This window comes from Pipistrellus kuhlii, unplaced genomic scaffold (genome assembly GCF_014108245.1).
Source record: "Pipistrellus kuhlii isolate mPipKuh1 unplaced genomic scaffold, mPipKuh1.p scaffold_m20_p_2, whole genome shotgun sequence".
In the NCBI taxonomy this organism is placed as follows: Eukaryota; Metazoa; Chordata; class Mammalia; order Chiroptera; family Vespertilionidae; genus Pipistrellus; species Pipistrellus kuhlii.
Genome location: NW_023425515.1, coordinates 96,514,677 through 96,534,507, shown reverse-complemented (window position 1 = coordinate 96,534,507; position 19,831 = coordinate 96,514,677).

Here is a 19,831-nt window from a genome sequence, read left to right as displayed (position 1 = left end):
GCCAGTCTTGCTATACTAATAGTAGTACATTTTAATCATGTCTAAATCCATTGTATGCCTGCACACCTGTAAGTATTTTGGTAATTTAAAAAAGGCAGTTTGCTACTATATTAAATTAGATATTTCTTCCTATCTTAATCAGCAAAAAGACTGATATACCAACTAATGATCTTAGAAAATTATCACCTACGAGTATGCTGGAAAAATGAAATATCATTACATTGTTATATATTTCTAGCCCTAAAATCATGAAATACTCCTTTTATTTTGCTCAATATCATTTTTAAAAAGTTATTTAAAAACTAAATAAAGCAAGAACATGGCATTTATTTAATTTAAAAAATTTGTGCCTTTGAAAGTGAGAGGCTGTGGGCATTTGCACCATTGTCTGGTCTCTCTAGCTAAGCTACTTCACTAGCATGGGATGCATTATCTATCACTCAGACAGGCGTCTTCAAACTACGGCCCGCGGGCCACATGCGGCCCGCAGAGGAGTCTGACCCGGCCCGCCAGGTTTTTTGGGCAGTGAGCGCAGCCAAGGTGTTACAGTAGGAATTAGTAGTTCATATAGTCCGGCCCTCCAGCTCTCTGAGGGACCGTGATCTGGCCCCCACTTTAAAAAGTTTGAGGACCCCTGACTCAGAGGCTCATTTTCCTCATCTACAGTCTATACTTTTCTCATATGTAGCATCATTAAAGTCCTTTCAGAAACCATGTACTATGTGTATACTGACGTTAATCGTTTATATATGTATATATAAATTTTTAAATTATCTTAAAACTTACATGAACATTTATTTTTGAAATGTAGGTATGTGTATATCTTGTATATGAAAGAAAAATAATCCAATGAAATAAATTATTTTATTCACATAATTACAATAATTCCTACCATGTCATTTTTCTTCAATGATGTGTATATTGTGACTATAAGAACATCATTTTTCTTCAATGATGCGTATATTGTGGCTATTTTGGGGGGGAAATATTTCAATAATCTCTATTCAAAGACTAACTGGATCATGTTTATAGAGGCTGTTCAAGGCATCTGTCCTTAGCAATGGCTGAAAATTGGGCCCATTGTGAGTACTGGAAGGATCCACCTAGAATTTGTTGAATTAAGTCCTTGCACCTGGATGTAATTGTCATGCCGCTGTGCTGGGGTTTCCTTAAGCCACTGGTAAAACAAATTAGCTCAATTTAAACTGGTATCCAATGGAGAAGCCACAATTCACCTCATAAAATGTTTTCCAAATAATTGTTTTTGTATTGCCAGTTTTACCTCATGAATATTTTCCTGGGGGCTGAGTAAGAAAAATAAAGCTAACTTAGAGATAAAAATTCTACTCATGTTATAGCCTGTAATATTATTGCAGAATAATTAAGATATGGGTAACTACATGATTATAATTTCAGTTCAGATAAATTGTTTTTCCAGTAAACAGAGCATAAATTCAGATATTTAGTTGTGAGGTAAAATTTAAGTATTAGTCTCATATTTGTATTCAAGTTTTATAAAACATTGACATATTTGCTATGGCTTTAATGACATAAATATTTTTACAGATTAAGAAGATGAGTGTGAGAGTCATGTTAAACAGCAGATAAAATTAATTTTTGTCAGTAAACTTTATGGAATTCATTTGGTTTGCATTTTTGAGTCATTTTATACTTAGAAAGCAAATTCACATGTTTTCTGAAAACCCAGTAAATTTTAAAGTTTAATAGCTGGTAAGAATGGGGTTAATGCTTGTGGGATTATGGGGCTAATACATGTATGTATCTCTTTGCACCCTCACAACTTATTTACTTAGTACACATTTCATGGGCACCAATTAGGTGTCAGGCAGAACAGAGCAGGAAAGCATGGTAAGCCCCCACTTTCCTGAAGTGTATATTCTAGTTTGGAAGATAGACAAAACTATAGAAGCAAATTAAGAATTAATTTCAATTAGTGTTGTCTGTGAAGAAAATAATGTGGATCAATTACAGAGCAATGAAAAGATGCAATTAGCTTGGTCAGGAAGAATTCTCTGAAAAAACTTTCAGGTTGATGTATGTATCAATAAGCACATATGCTGACTGCATTAACATATGCATTTATTTCTTAACATGCCTTTGTATTTCTAGCTACTTGGATAATGTCTAGCACAATATGGGAGAAAACTGCCCTACTTGGTATGAGATGTAAGGCGTGTGCATTTAGAAAAGTCAGTGCACATGTATCAAGAAAATGTGTGTGTGTGTGTGTGTACGTGTGTTGTGTTGATCTTATTTTTCCCCAATATAACCTACAGGACATAATCTATGTATATATAAAAGCCTAAGCAACTGTTAGGACTGAATAACCGTTTGACCAGTCGCTCTGTCCAGTCGTACTGACCTCCTGTACACAAATCTGTACACTGGGCCTCTAGTGGTTCAATATTATGATTTATTGCAAAGGTTTGTATATAAAAAAGCCCTACATAAGCTTTTATAACTATTTTTTCTTCTAACACTATCACTCTCTTCCTGTAGTATCCAGTATATTTTCCTTTTGAAATTTTACTACTGGACAAGGCTTTTCCTTAAGCAGGTCTTTGTATCTACAGAGCCTTACACCATGTATAGAAGCAAATTAAATGTGTTTTGATTTGATTGCATTTAAATTAAAATTTTTAGAATTGACTACATAGGAAATTTTTGCTTGTATATTGATGGTCTGAGAGAATAGTATTATGTTTAAGTAACAAAGGTGAATTCCAAATTTCAGAAACCCAGCTAGCTGACTTCTGTTTTTTGTTTGAAACAAACTTTGCAGCCTAAATAGAAATAACTCTTCGTTATGTCAGCTCTAGGCCACTACATATATTGTCCTACCAAATCCTGACAATTATGATGACAATTACACTATGAGGCAGATAAATAATTGAAACATAGACGATGAAAAACTGCCTAAAGTCAACAAGCTTGTCATAGATTAAAATAGATTATAATAATTTTTATACCAAATTATATATATTTTAAATATATTTTTTAATTAAATTATTATTTTTGTACATATACCAATGCCCCCCCCCTCCTGTACATACCCTCCCTCCCCAGAGTTTTGTGTCCATTAGTTGTACTTATATGCATATATACAGTCCTTCGGTTGATCTCTTATCTCCCCCAGATCTCCCCAACCTCCCTGCTGTAATTAGACAGTCTGATTGTTGCTTTACTGTCTCTATATCTATCTTTTGGTTCTTCAGTTTATAATGATCTTTATCATACATATATAAGTGAGGTCATGTGGTGTCTCTCTTTCATTGACTGGCTTGTTTCACTCAGCATGATGTTCTCTAATTCCATCCGGGTTGCTGCAAACGATGAGAATTTTTTTCTTTTTTATGGCAGCATAATATTCCATTGTGTAAACGTACCATAGTTTTTGGATCCAATCATCTGCTGATGGGCACCTAGGCTGTTTCCAAATCCTAGCTATTGTAAATTGCGCTGCTATGAACATAGGGGTGCATATATTCTTTCTGATTGATGTTTCTAGCTTCTTGGGATATATTCCTAAGAGTGTGATTACTGGGTCAAATGAGAGTTCAATTTTCAGTTTTTTGAGGAAGCTACATACTGTTCTCCACATTGGTTGCACCAGTCTACATTCCCACCAGCAGTGCAGGAGGGTTCCTTTTTCTCCAATACCTCGCCAATACTTGTCATTTGTTGATTTGTTGATGTTGGCCATTCTGACAGGTGTGAGATGGTACAACATTGTTGTTTTGATTTGCATCTCTTGGGTAATTAGTGACTTTGAGCATGTTTTCATGTGACTCTTGGCCTTCCTTCTGTCTTCTTTTGAGAAGATTCTATTTAGATCCATTCCCCATTTTTTAATTGGGTCATTTATCTTCCTCTTATTAAGTTGTATAAACTGTCTATAGATGTTGGAGATTAAACCTTTATCAGTGATATCATTTGCAAATATGTTCTCCCATACAGAGGGCTTTCTTGTTGTTTTGTTGATGGTTTCCTTTGCTGTAAAAAAGCTTTTTATTTTGGTGTAGTCCCATTTGTTTATTTTCTCTTTAGCGTCCATTGCCCTAGGGGAAGTATCAGTGAAGAAGTTCTTTTGGCATATGTCTGAGATTTTGCTGCTTGTGGATGCCTCTAGTATTTTTATGGTTTCCCGTCTGATGTTTAAGTCCTGGATCTATTTGAGTTTATTTTTGTGTATGGTGTAAGTTGGTGATCCAGTTTCATTCTTTTGCATGTATCTGTCCAATTTTCCCAACACCATTTATTGAAGAGACTGCCTTGACTTCACTGTATGTTCGTGCCTCCTTTGTCAAATATTAATTGAGCATAGTGATTTGGGTTGATATCTGGGTTCTCAATTCTATTCCATTGATCTATATGTCTGTTCTTGTGCCAGTATCAGGCTGTTTTGAGAACACTGGCTTTGTAATACAGCTTGAAATCTGGTATTGAGATCCCTCCTACTTTACTCTTCTTTCTCAGGATTGCTGTGGCTATTCAGGGTCTTTTGTTGTTCCAAATTAACTTTTGAAGAGTATTTTCTAGGTCAGTGAAATATGCCGTTGGTATTTTAATTGGGAGTGCATTGAACCTATAGATTGCTTTGGGAAGTATGGACATTTTGATGATGTTGATTTTACCAATCTATGAACATGGTGTGTTCTTCCATCTGTTTACATCTCCCTCTATCTCTTTTTTCAGTGTCGTGTAGTTTTCCATATATAGGTCTTTTACCTCCTTAGTTAAGTTTATTCCAAGGTATTTTCAGTTTTTTGGTGCGATAGTAAATGGGATTGCCTTTTTAGTCTCTGTTTCTGCAAGTTCAAAATTGGTGTATAAAAATGCCATAGATTTCTTGGAGTTAATTTTGTATCCTGATACATTGCCAAATTCATTTATTAAGTCAATTACTTTTTTAATGGAGTCTTTTGGTTTTTTTTATGTACAATATCATGTCATCTGCAAATAAGGACAACTTTACTTCTTCTTTTCCAATTTGGATGCCTTTTATATCCTCTTCTTGTCTAATTGCAATGGCTAGTACTTCCAGTACTATGTCAAAGAGGAGTGGTGAAAGTGGCAACCCTGTCTCATTCCTGTTCTTAGAGGGAATGGTTTCAGTTTTTGCCCATTGAGTATGATGTTTGCTATGGGTTTATCATATATAACTTTTATTATGTTGAGGTATGATCCTTGTACTCCCACCTTGTTCAGAGTTTTTATCAGGAAAGGGTGTTGGATTTTGTCAAATGTTTTTTCTGCATCAATTGATATGACTATATGATTTGTATCTTTCAATTTGTTTATGTGATGTATCACGTTTATTGATTTGTGGATATTGTACCATCCTTGCATTCCTGGAATATATTCTACTTGGTCTTGGTGTATGACCTTTGTGATGCTCTGCTGGAGCGGATTTGCTAGAATTTTGTTGAGGATTTTGACATCTATGATCATAAGGAATATTGGCCTGTAATTCCCTTTCATTAAATTGTCTTTATCATGTTTTGGTATTAGGGTGATGCTGGCTTCATAGAAGGAGTTTGAAAGTGTTCCTTCCTCTTGGATTTTTTGGAATAGTCTGAGGACGAAAGGTTTTAGTTCTTCCTTGAATGTTTGGTAAAACTCTCCTGTGAAGCCATCTGGACCTGGGCTTTTGTTTGCTGGAAGCTTTTTGATGACTGTTTCAATTTCTTCCCAAGTTACTGTTCTAATGAGATTTATATATTTTTCCTGATTGAGTTTTGGAAGGTTGTATTACTCTAGGAATATGTCCATTTCCTCCAGGTTGTTCAGTTTGTTAGAATAGAGTTGTTCGTAGTATTTTGTAATAATCCTTTGTATTTCTTCGGGTCTGTTGTTATTTCACCTCTTTTGTTTCTGATTTTGTTCATTTGGGTCCTCTATGTTTCTTGGTTAGCCTGGCTAGAGGTTCATCTCTCTTGTTTAATCTTTCAAAGAACCAGCTCTTGGTTTTGTTGATCTTATGTACTGTTTCTTTGGTCTCTATGTCATTTATCTCTGCTCTAATTTTTGTTATTTCCTTCCTTCTGCTTACACTGGGCTTTTCTTGTTGCTCTTTTTCTAACTCTTTGAGTTGTAGAGCTAGATCATTTGTTACCATTTTTTCTAGTTTTTTTGCAATAGGCTTGTAGGGATATGAACTTCCCTCTCAAAACTGCTTTTGCTGTGTCCTATATATTTAGGATTGTTGTGTTTTCATTGTCATTTGTCTCCAGGATGTTTTTAATTTCTTCTTTGATTTCTCTGGTAACACAGTCTTTGTTTAATAGCATGCTGTTTAGTCTCCATGTGTTTGATTTATTTGGATTATTTTTATTGTAGTTAATTTCCAGTATTATGACATTATGATCTGAGAAGATGCTTGATATTATTTCTATCTTCTTGAATTTGAAGCGACTTTGCCTATATCCCAAAATGTGGTCTATCTTTGAGAATGTCCCATGTGAACTTGAGAAGAATGTATATTCTGTGGCTTTGAGGTGGAATGTTCTGAAGATGTCGATTAATTCCATCTGGTCTAGTGAGTCATTTAGGATTGATATTTCTTTGCTGATTTTTTGTTTAGATGATTTGTCGAAGGATGACAGTGGGGTATTAAAATCTCCTACTATGATTGTATTGCTATTAATCTGTCTCTTAATGTCCTCCAGCAGTTTTGTTTTTTTATGTATTTGGGTGCTCCTGTATTGGGTGCATATATATTTACCAGGGTTATTTCTTCTTGTTGGATTGCTCCCTTTAGTATTATGAAGTGGCCTTCATTATCTCTTGTGATGTCCTTCACTCTGAGATCTAATTTGTCAGATATAAGTATTGCTACCTCAGCTTTTTTTTCATTTCTATTTGCCTGGAAAACCTTTTTCCATTCCTTCACCCTCAGTCTGTATGCATCTTTTTTTCTGAAGTAGGTTTCTTGTAGACAACAGATATATGGGTCTTGTTTTCTTAACCAATCTGTTACCCTATGTTTTTTGATTGGAGCATTTAAAGTTATTAATGATAGGTACTCATTTGACGCCATTTTTATTCTATACCCGTGTTCCTTCTTCGCTTCCTATTACTTTATTTTTACAGTAGACCCTTTAGTATTTCTTGCCTTGCTGGTTTGGTGGAGATAAATTCCCTTAGTCTGCTTTTGTCTGTGAAGCTCCTGATTTCGCCTTCAATTTTTATTGATAGCCTTGCTGGGTATAGTACTCTTGGATTCAGACCCTTCCTTTGCATGACTCTGTATATGTCATCCCATTCCCTTCTGGCCTGATAAGTTTCTGTTGAGAAATCAGTTGTTTGCCAAAACCCATTTGGCTCAGTGGATAGAGCGTCGGCCTGTGGACTGAAAGGTCCGGGGTTCGATTCCGGTCAAAGGCATGTACCTTGGTTGCTGGCACATCCCCGGTAGGGGGTGTGCAGGAGGCAGCTGATTGGTGTTTCTCTCTCATCGATGTTTCTAGCTCTCTATCCCTCTCCCTTCCTCTCTGTAAAAAAATCAATAAAATATTTTTAAAAAAGGAAGAAAAAAAAAAGAGAAATCAGTTGTTAGTATGATGGGTGTTCCTTTATATGTATCTTTCTGTCTCTCTCTGGCTGCTTTTAAGATTCTTATTTTGTTGTTGGTGTTTGCCAATTTAATTATAATGTGCCCTGGCGTCGGTCTTCTGGGATTCATTTTGCTTGGGACTCCCGGAGCATCTTGGATTTGTGTGGGTTTTTTCTTCTCTATCTCGAGAAAGTTTTCTGTCATTATTTCTTGAAATAAGTTTTCCATGTCTATCTCAGTTTCCTTTCCTTCCAGAACCCCTATTATTCGAATATTGTTTTGTTTTGCATTGTCCCAAAGCTCCCGTAGGCTCTCCTCCTGCTTTTTAATTTTTTTTTTCTAGAAGCTGCTCTAATTGGGTATTTTTTCCCATCTTGTCTTCTAGGTCACTGATGCTGTCCTCTGCTTCTTCTAGTCTGCTCTTGATGCTTTCTATTGAGTTCTTCATAGTAGCAATGTCATTTTTCATTTCTTCTTGAGTCACCTTCATTTCCTCTTGGTTCTTCTTCATTTCCTCTTGGGTCTTATTCATATTGTCAAATTTGTCTTCCATTCTTTTTAGCCATCTTATCATCATTACTCTGAATTCTTGCTCTGGTAGGTTGCTTGCCTCTAACTCATTTACTTCCTTTTCTGGTGATGCCTGCTTTTTTTCATTTGTGTGCTGTTTCTTTGTCTCCCCATGGTCTCTCTTTTCAGGATGTCTCTCTCCTGGGTTCATTTCTCTCTCCTGTGTTGATTTAAAGGCACAAAATACAACACAACCAGGTACAACACACAAAGCACTGAAAAGAAATGTATTTGCAATATTAATAACCTCCAATTAAGGTAACCACTAGGGAAAGGCAAATTAGTTAATATGAGAGAAAGAGGAAGAGTAAAAAGAAAAGAGGGAGGGGCAAAAGAAAAGATAGGAAAAGAGTGTCAAAATTAATTTGGGAAACAGGGAGAAGAGAGAGAGAGAGAGAGAGAGAGAGAGAGAGAGAGAGAGAGAGAGAGAGAGAGAGAGAGATAAAAGGGTAATAAACTATATATATATATATGGGGAGAGAATTTCAATTGAACATCCACTAACCCCAACAAATGCTGTCAGCAGTACCCTTAGAATAATACAATCTACAACATCCCCTAATTTCCAGCACAAGAAGGGAAAACAGAAGTAATAAAATAACAACGAACAAAAACCAATCAAATAAGAAAATACTGAGCAACAGGAACAACAAAAGAATAAGCAAAATACTCTCACTAAAAAGCATAAAAATACAAAATAATCATCATTCCCCCAAACAGCATCAGAAGAACAGTGAGGAAAACAATTTTTTATTTTTTGCTAGTTAATATAGCTCAGAGAGGGGTGTGTATGCACTTGGCACTGGGGATTGGTAATTAGATATATAAGTAGGGTAAACATTTTAGCAGGGTGATACAGAAAGAGTAAGGAAATCTAAAGCAGGAAAGGGTTAAGATAAACAGGATAGCAAAAGAAGGAAGGGTAGAAAGAGAATGATGGTGTAAAGGTCATGTTCAGATACGGTTAAACAATGTTAAAGGAGAAATGAAAATAAAATGAAGAACACTAATTTCAATGTAAAATAAAGAGAAAATAAAATGGCACTTAAAAAAATTAAAATAGCAGTAGTAAAAATGCTTATTGAACCTAAAAATGTAATAATTAAAAAGTTAAAATCTAGTGAGGAAAAAAGGAAAAATATTGTTTCTTAAGTAAAAGATGCAAAAAATGAAAAAAAAATAGCAAAAAAAGTATGCAGTTGTGAAGGCCATTTACTCCTGTTATTCTATTTGACACACCCATTTCTCAGTCCAGACCATATTGCAGTTCTCTGCGTTCTGCTTCACCTCAGTGGCGATTCCTTAGTTTCTTGGTTTTTGATCAAATAAAACTAATAATAAACACAGTCAGTTTGTACTCCATACGCTAGGTGGCAGTGTATGTGGATTGATGTCAATGTCTTTTGGCAGCTCTAGCCTTCTTTTTCTGTGGCACTCAATACCTGTATTTTGTTTGTTTGTTTGTTTGTTTGTGTGTTTTTTTTACCTCTGAGCTGAATCCTGGATGATTTCTCCCTGCTCTGCTTCTCAGTTCCCAGAAAAGCAGTTTCCCCTTGCTGTCTCTTAGGGTCAGCCAATCTGGGTGATCTCTCCTTTGTAATCAGAAGCACAGTGTTGCAGGGGAACCAGCCTAGGTGCACAATGGGCAAGTCTGGGCACACTTACAAACAGACTGCTTTCCAACTCCTCTGTTCTCCCACCGTGTGAGATCAGAATGGGTTGCTCCCTAGAAAACCCCACTAGTAGCAACCTTGGGGACCCTTGTCCACTTTCTCGAATCATGTCAGACCTAACAGTGGGGGGCTTCTGTGGACGCAGATTTCCGGGGTCCCACCGAGTGCTTTTTTCTCTGCCGCCCCAGCGGCCGCCACTTCTGCGGCAGCTGTCGCTTTCGCTTTCGCTCTTGGGACACAGACACCCTGTGTAATCCCTGGCAAAATCCAACCGTTTTGTGGAATCTGCATGACTGCACTGGTCAGGCCCCACAGTTGTGGTCCTTTCAGGTCTCAGGTAAGATCCCCCGTTGCAGCACTGATAATGTTGTGGGAGGCAGCCCGTAAAAGTGTTTACCTGGCCGCCATCTTCCAGGAAGTCCTATACCAAGTTATATTTATGAAATGTATGATATATAACAAAATAATATATAATTCCAAATTAAAAATTTATAAAATGGCTGATATCTACACTAATAAAAGAGAAACATGCAAATTAACCATCACTTTGCTATGCCAAGCCACACCCATCAGCCAATCAGGAGCAATTATGCAAATTAACCCAACCAAGATGGTGGCCAGCCACCAAGCTGGAGTAAGCAGGAGGCTTGGGTTGCCCTGGCAATGGAGGAAGCCAAGCTTCCCACCTGCCCTGGCCAGCCTTGGCCTTCACTCAAGGCTACAAAGTTTCAATTATAAAAAATAAATAAGTGGCAAGGAGGCCAGCATGCAGAGTGGTTAGGGACAATTAGGCAGGCAGGCAGGCAAGTGAGTGGCTGGAGCCAGCAGTCCTAGATTGTGAGAAGGATGTCCCACTGCCAATTTTGGCCCAATCCCTGTAAACTGGCAGTAGGACATCCTTTAAAGGGTCCATATTAGAGAGGGTGCAGGCCAGGCTGAGGAACCCTCCCCCCCCCCAACTTCTGTGCACAAATTTCATGCACCGGGCCTCTAAAAAAAATATGCACAAAATTTGTGCAAGGGGCTCAGCCCCCACCACAGCAGTGACTGCCTCTACCTTAGCTCTCATCCGCTGCGGCAGCAAGCACCTAAGATTTTTATTCCCATTAGGTTTAGAAATCCATGTGAATAACAAAAGGGGAAAAAATAAACCTGTTACTATTATTTTTATTCCAAAAGCAAGAATTAGTCTATTTGATTATAGTTCTGAATTAGGCAATACGGTATGCAAATGCAAAACTTGAGAAAATCATATATATGTGTAAAAATATAGCAATCATTTATTTTCTTAAAGTCTAAAGTTGGCCTGTAATTACCAAAATAAGCAACTAAATAAGATATTTTCTAAATATGATGCTAATGATCACTGATATTCAGACATTTATAAATATATTCACTCAGCAGGTCATAATGTTGATATATGTGTTCTAATGTATCATTCACACCATAGACTGAACTGAAAACCAGGCTGCCACACTATGAACCTAACTATGAAGATTCAACAAACATCACGTGTTTTCTAATTTATGAATATTTCTGTTAATATAAAAAAAGGCATGAAAGAGGTACAAGAAAAAAAGCTGTAACCTAAAAATTAGAAGAAATATGAATCTTTAGAACTAAGCCTCTTCAGAAATACACAAATAGCATACGTTCAAAATTAAGTAAAAAGACACTTTTATCTCCCTATGGGATGATGAAGGTAAAGGTCAGCCTTCATTGCTGATAATTTATTTTATGTTGATGTGCCACTAGAGAAAGTAGAACTCACCCAAAATGCTTTCTGGGAGTTTAAGCAGGTTCTAGTAGATTCTATTCTACCCTGTTTCCCCAAAAATAAGACAGTGTCTTATATTAATTAATTTTTGCTCCCAAAGATGGACTAGGTCTTATTTTCAGGGGATGTCTTATTTTTCCATGAAGAAGAGTACGATACACATTTATTGTTAAATGAAAATAAAGGAAATTTATTGTATTACCTGTATATGGTACAGTAGTACGGTAGTTGTCGACACAAACCAGACAAACTGTGAATCCTACAGTATCAAGAATTTACTCATTTATTCAATGACAATCATGTCATCATCTTCTGGAACATCATCATAACAATCCAATTCCTGAATTTCCTGGTGAATTTCTTGTGACTCCATTTCTTTCAGAATCAGTGGACCAAATCTCTCATGTTTAGCAATAGCACTGTCTTTAAATGAGTACTTCTTGTCAAGATAGCCTGCTCACAGTGCATTTGCAATGCAACTGTCGGTGATTTTCTCCCATGAATTCTTCACCCAAGTCACAACGTCTTTCAGTTTAGGTTTCACAAAGTTTCCATGCTGATTTCTCTCCATTCTATTTTCAATGTAATTATTAATTTCCATGCGCAAATTGTCTTTGAATGGCTTGTTTATTGCAATATCATGAGTCTGGAGATAGGCCGTCATTCCTGCAGGAATCATTATCTGATCTATTTTTCTTTCGTGAAGAAATGTCTTCATGTCTTTAGCATGGTGAGTGCTGACTGCATCCGTACTAGCAGACCTCTTTGGCTCCCTCGCATAACAAGTAGCAGCATTAAATCGACCCACTTCCTTATAACTGCTTGTGTGGCCCAAGCTTTTTCAGTTTCAAGAATAAAAATGCCCAAAACACGTTCAATCTTTTCCTTCTTGCCCTTAGAAATGATTAAAGATGGGATTTTAGTGCCATCCAGACAAATTGTCAAAATACAGGAAACACGTATTTCGTAAGCAGGGAAGAGAATGTACACTAAGGAGGCACTCCGCTGTTCAATTGTTTGAGATGATTGGCCCATAAACACTGCAGTTTCATCCATAGCAATCATGTTGGAAAGACTGTATTTAGAGAAGTCAGCATCATCAATAAAGGACTTGAATGCAAGTGCTCGCTTAGTAACTTGAGTATCTTCCAACCTAAACAATGTTGTACTGGTAGATCTTCTTAAAGACAGTTCACTTCGCTGAAGGAAATTATCCAGCCAGTGTTGTGATGCTTTGAAGTCTTTGGGGGCTATGTCAAACTGTGGTGCCATTGCAAGGGCAAATTCTTAAATCAGCCCTATTCACAACCAAAGCCTTTGCTCTCCTGTCAACACCCATTCACAGATCAGGTCTTCCAGCTCGGAAAATAACGGTTGCTGACCTGATCCACACTTGAGCTTTTTAGCATTTCCCTTGTCCAGTTGTTCAATGAGGTTAGCATACTCTGCTCGCCATTTTAGGACCAATCAGATACTCAACATCTTCTCTTTGCACAAAGCAGTAAGATTTTGGCCCCAAGAGTCTTCCATGATTCCTTTCTTGTACTCCATGGAGTAGCTTTTTCTTTTCGTGCTCATTTCTAGGGATAAAAAAAGGAACTGGGGTATCAAGGTGGGGGGAGGGGGATCACTTAAAATGACACAGGGGGGACGAGAGGGGGGAATCAAAATGGCACAGGAGAATCAGAGGGGGGATTACCATTTTAATAACCCCTTTTGATCCTCCTGTGTTATTTTAAGTGATTCCCCCTCCCCCCACCCATGTGCCACTGAACACCTTCACCAGACATCCCCCCTACCCCTTTATCAGACATTTACCCCCTGGGGCCTGCCTGGGGACTGTCACTGGGCTTGCTGGGGCCTGGATCTTGGCTAGAGCAGGGTCTGCCACTGACTGAGAACCTTCAGTCATCATGAGGGCGGCCGCGAGCATCAGGTAGTGTCACCAGAGACAGACCAGCACTCACCACCCTCGCCTTGTCCCATCCGCTCTAATCCTCCTTTTCTTCTACACGCATCTGCGAAAGCCTCCTCCACTCTCCTGCCCTACGCTCACTGCTCATTCTGACCTCCTTTCTGCCTCCACACAGCAGTGATGTCAGGACTCTGCGTAACGTCACTGGTTGCTAGATGCCAGTCGGGGCTGCCCTAGCGACCAGTTTACAGTAAATTAATTTTCATTCTGAGACAGAGCCTGGGGGGGGGGGGGATTATTTTCGGGGGGGATGCCTTATATTTCACTCAGAAGGAAACCTGTAAGTAGGTCTTATTTTCAGAGGATGTTTTATTTTCGGGGAAACACGGTATGCAGTTCAAAGTGAAGGATGGTCCCAGTATGAACAGAGGTGACTTGAATAAACAGTTGCACTTTTTACATGGTTATCATTTCAGATATGAGAAAAAATAAGAATATGATTCTCTACTCAAAGGGTTCAACTTCTATAATTAAGAAGTACAGAGTAAAAATAATCCAGTCCACAATGTCTATGATTTAGAAGTAGAACATTTTGTGTAGATGCTTCATATAGACTGTACAGTACAAGTGTACATTTCTCAGAGCTATGCTGATGTGCTTCTCCTTACATTTTCCCTAGGGCTCCCCTTAGTTTCTTTATGGAACTGAAGCCATCTGGGGTAATCTCTCACAGGATTATGTGCTGCCTGAGGCTTGCTGGTATAAACAAGCCTCTCATAGTCCTAATATTTTTAAGATTAATATTTAGACCAAAATGTGACAGGATTTAAATTTCACCAATTATCTGATCTAATTTTAGTGTTTCAAGTGTAACTCTTATAAGAAATGAAATCATTTTGTTGAAATATAGTGTTGTAGAGACTCATTATAAGGCTCTGGAAGTTAGTTGTCTGTAACAAAATGTTTGTTTTTATGTCCCTGGATGATAGATTGTCAATTTCATATAAAATTCTATATTTTCAAATTTTTGATGTCTCAAATTTAATTTTACTAGTATACCCACAGGATGCTTATGCTAACATGATATGGAGGGAGGAAGAAAACTGGAAATGAAGAAGCAAACAGTAATCTAGTTGCTTCAGACAAAAACCACAAAGGCATCTTTGATTTTTACCATTAAATAAATGCTCTATATTCTGCTTTCAAAATAAGTATTGTGATATTTTGTTAATTCTCATATGAGAATATTTTTCCCATTGATTTTTAGAGAGAATGGAAGTGAGAAAGGAAGGGCGAGAGAGAAATATTGATGTCAGAAATACACATCGATGGTTACTTCCTGCAGGAGCCCTGAAAAATTGGGGTCAGGGGTCAAACCTTGCAACCCAGTTAAGTGCCATTAATCAGTAGTCAAACCTGTGACCCTTCCATGCGCTGGCTGTACTCTAACTAATGACACACACCAGCCATGGCACAGACATATTTGTTTAAGAGTTTAAATCAAATGATGCCAATCCTTCTTTAAAAGTCTCTGAAGCTTTATTCATAATTGCCAAACTGAAAACAACCCAAATGTTTATCATCCAGTAAGTGGATTAACAAATAGTACCTGTATAAAATAGACAGAAAAAAGTTTACAAATGACCTTCTTTTGTAAAGCATAGACAGAAGCAAGTTTACAAATGGCCTTCCAGGACAGAATCATGGGTATTTGTAAACTTGCTTCTGTCTGAAATTCTTTTAGCAGTAATGAACAACTGGCATGTTAAGTGGAAGAAGCTACATGATTCTATTTATATAACATCCTGTGAAAGTACAGGGAAAAATCAGCTCAGTGATTGCAAGAGGGTGAGGAATACAACGGAACCTTTTGGGGTAATGAAATAATATTTTTCCTGATTATTAACTTTATATATTTTCTTATAATCATCAAACTGTTATACAATAGGAGAGTGAATTTTATTAAATTCATATATATGATGGTACATAGGATAGGTAAAACCATCATATACATAAATGTAATTAAAATATAAGATATATATATTTTTTTAAAAAATATATTTTATTAATTTTTCACAGAGAGGAAGAGAGAGGGATAGAGAGTCAGAAACATCGATGAGAGAGAATCATCAACCAGCTGCCTCTTACACACCCCCTACTGAGGATGTGGCCACAACCAAGGTACATGCCCCTGACTGAAATCGAACCTGGGACCTTTCAGTCCGCAGGCCGACGCTCCATCCACTGAGCCAAGCCGGTGCTGGCAAGATATATATATTTTTAAGGAAGCAGAGCATTCTATGAAATTGGGTCTTTCTTTTTCTCTGTCTTTGTCTCTCCCCACCAATTCCATAGAATGCATTGAATGCCTTCATTTAACTATAAAAATTAATTGTGTATTATATAGTCTGTGGGGAACTTCTATCAAAATTATTTATGTATGAGTATTTAGTCAGTTTTATCTCAATAAACTTAACTTAAAAAATAAGAAAACATTCTATGGCCTCCTTGTGTATTCATTTATTTTTTTTACCCTCAGCAAGTATATGTTTTATTGCTTTTTTTGAGAGAGAGAGATAGAGAGAGATGAGAGAGAGAGAGAGAGAAAGAGAGAGAGAGAGAGAGAGAGAGAGAGAGAGAGAGAGAGAGAGAGAGAGAGGCATAAATAGGTTGCCTCCTGTTCCCACCCTGATGGGGATGGAATTCAAAACAGGTATGTGTCCTAACCGCAAACTTTTGGTGTATGGCACGATGTTCCTACCAACTGAGCCATATAGCCCTCCTTTTGTACTTAGAATAAAAATCCATACCCATGATTCTGACCTGGAAGGCCATTTGTAAACTTGCTTCTGTGTATGCTTCACCTCATCTTTCTCCTTGTTTCACACTGTTCTAAATTATTTAAGAAGTTTTCTTAGACATTTCAAAAGAATAAAGCATTAGGTCTTAAAATAACATTTAATTTTTATTAATGTGGATTTACAGTATAAAATTATATGTTAACTGGAGGCCTGGTGCATAGAATTCATGCACAGAGGGGTCCCCTCAGCCCAGCCTGCACCCTCTCCAATCCAGGACATCTCTCACAATCCTGGACCTCTGGTTCCTAATTGCTCACCTGCTTGCCTGCCTGGTCACCCTAACTGCCTCCCCTGCTGGCATGGTCACCCCACCCCTAACTCCCCTCAACCCCCTGCTTATGGCCTGGTCACCCTACAAAGCCTGTTTGTTCAGTTGTTTGGTCATCCCTCACTATCCTCCTGCCGGCCATCTTTGTAAGGGCATGAGGGTCAATTTGCATATTATCTATTATATAGGATGTCCCAAATTTAATTTTACCTATATGCTCTTACATTACGTGCATATATGTTTACCAAGGTTATATTCTCTAGTTGGATCTATCCCTTTATTATTATCTACTGACCTTTTTTGTCTCTTCTGATGGCCTTCTTTTTGAAGTCTATTTTATCAGATATGAGTATTGATACCCCAGCTTTTTTTTTTCCATTTGCATGGAATTTTTCCCCCCCATTCTTTCACTCTCATCCTGGTGAGTCTTTTGTTTTGAGGTGGGTTTCTTATAGACAACATATACTTGGGTCACGTTTTTGTATCCATTCAACTATCCTATATCTTTTGGAGCATTTAATCCATTTACAATAAAGTTATCATTGATAGTTACTTATTCATTGCCATTTTAGTTCTGTATGCCTAGGTTTATCTCTCAATTTCTTCTCATTACATCAGTCCCTTTAGCATTTCTTTTAATGATGTATTGGTGGTGATGAACTCCTTTAGCCTTTTATTGTCTGGGAATCTCTTTAATTCACCATTTATGTTGAATGATATCCTTCTGGGTATAATAGATTTGATTTAAGATTGTTGATTTCTATTATCTTGAGTACTTAATACCATTACCTTCTGACCTGCAGAGTTTCTGATGAGAAATCAGGTGTCAGCCTTATGAAAGCTCCTTTGTATATAATAGTTTGCTTTTCTCTTGATGCTTTTAAGATTATCTCTCTGTTGTTAATTTTTGGCATTTTAATTATGTTGTGTCTGGATGTGGGCCTATTTGGGGTTTTTTTTCTTGAGACTCTCTGTGCCTCATGAACTTGTGTTATTTTTTCCTTCACCAGTTCAGGGAAGTTTTCTGTCATTATTTCTTCAAACATGTTTTCTATCCTCTCTCTTTCTGTCTCTTCTGGCACACCTACTATGTGCATGTTGTTATGTTTCATGTTGTCTTACAGCTCCCACAAGCAGTCATCCTGTTTTTCAAATTTTTTTTTTTTCCTTTTGGTCTCTGATAAAGTAATTTTTCTATCTTAACTTCTAACTCACTGATTCAATCCCCAGCTTCCCCTAATTTTCTAAGTATTCTTTTGAATGTATTCTTTATTTGATCTATAGCATTCTTCATTTCCAACTGTTCCTTTTTGCTAGTTACTATATTTTTCATGTGTTTGAAATTCCTCTGGTAAAATTTGAGAAAAATTAGGTTAATCAAAACTCTAATAAAGATTTGCATTATAGCATTCTCAAATTTTTGCTACATAAGGTGTATTGATAATTTCTAAGGATGATGGTAGAAAGTTTGCAATATTGGTTAATATTATTTGACCATCTAATCCTTTTGAGCATCTATACCATCATTATTCTGAATTCTATATCAGATAAATTTCTTTTTTAAAATAAATATTTATTGTTCATATTATTACAAATGTTCCTCATTTTCCCCCTTCCATTGCTCCCCTCCACCAGGTTCCCAGCCCTCCCTCTGCCCTTTCTCCACCCCTACTGTCCTCATCCATAGGTGCACAGTTTATGTTCAAACTCTTCCCGCACCCCCAACTCCCCTTTCCCAGAGAATTATCAGTCCACTCCCTTTCTATAACTCTGATTCTATTATATTCATCAGTTAATATTGTTCATTGGATTTTTTAATTCCCCTGGTTTTTCGATTCACTGGTTGATAGTTATGTATTTGTTGTTTATAATTTTTATCTTTATTTTCTTCCTCTTCCTAAAGAGCGCCCCTTCAGTAATTCATATAATTCTTGTTTGGCAGTGATGAACTCCTTTAGCTTTTTTATTTTTTTTATTTTTTTATTTTTGAAGCTCTTTAATTGGCCTTCAATTCTGAGTGATAGCTTTGCTGGGTAGATTATTTTTGGCTGTAGGTTCTTGCTATTCATCACCTTGAATATTTCTTGCCATTCCCGTCTGGCCTGCCTGGTTTCTGTTGAGAAATCAGCTGATAATTGTATGGGTGCTCCTTTATAGGAGCTTTGATCTTGCTGCTTTTAATATTCTCTCTTTGTCTTTTGCTCTTGGAATTTTAATCATGATGTGTCTTGGTGTGGTCCTCTTTGGATTCCTTTTGTTTGGGGTTCTGCGGACTTCCTGGACTTGTAAGTCTATTTCTTTCACCAGGTAGGGGAAGATTTTTGTCACTATTTCTTCCAATATGTTTTTGGTATCTTGCTATCTCTCTTCTTCTGGGACCCCCATAATTCTGATGTTGGTTCACTTGAAGTTGTCCCAGAAGTTTCTTACACTTTCAACTTTCTGGATTCTCTTATTTTTTTTGCTTCTGTGGAGAAGTGTTCTCTGGATCTTTGTGTCCCAAAACTTTGACTTGATTCTTGCAATCTTCCATTCTGTTTTTAGGACTCTGTATAATATATATATATATAATTTCAGACAATGTATTCTTTATTTCTAGTTGATCCCTTTTCTTTCTTTTTTTTTTAAATATATTTTATTGATTTTGTACAGAGAGGAAGAGAGAGGGATAGAGAGTTAGAAACATCGATGAGAGAGAATCATCGATCAGCTGCCTCTTGCACACCCCCTACTGGGGATATGCCTGCAACCAAGGTACATGCCCTTGACTGGAATCGAACCTGGGACCTTTCAGTCCCCAAGCCGAAGCTCTATCCATTGAGCCAAACCGGTTTTGGCTCTAGTTGATCCCTTTTCATATCCTCATAGGTCTTGTTTATTTTATCAGCCTTTTCTAGGAAATTCTTGAAAAACCTTATAAGCGTGGTTTTGAACTCTATATCCAGTCCTTTGTTGTCCTCCATTTCTTTCTCTTTATGTTTCCATGTGATCTGTTTCTTTTTCTTGGCATTTTCACGGCTTCCCTAAATTGGTAGGGTGGCTTTGTGTGCTAAGGTGTCCTATATGGTTCAGTGAGTCAGTCTCCCAGCTACCTGAGGTGGACACTCTTGATGCACCCCTTTTTGGACTGTGTGTACAGCCTTGTTGTAGTTAAGTCTTGATTGTTGTTGGTATCACTAGGAGGAACTGAC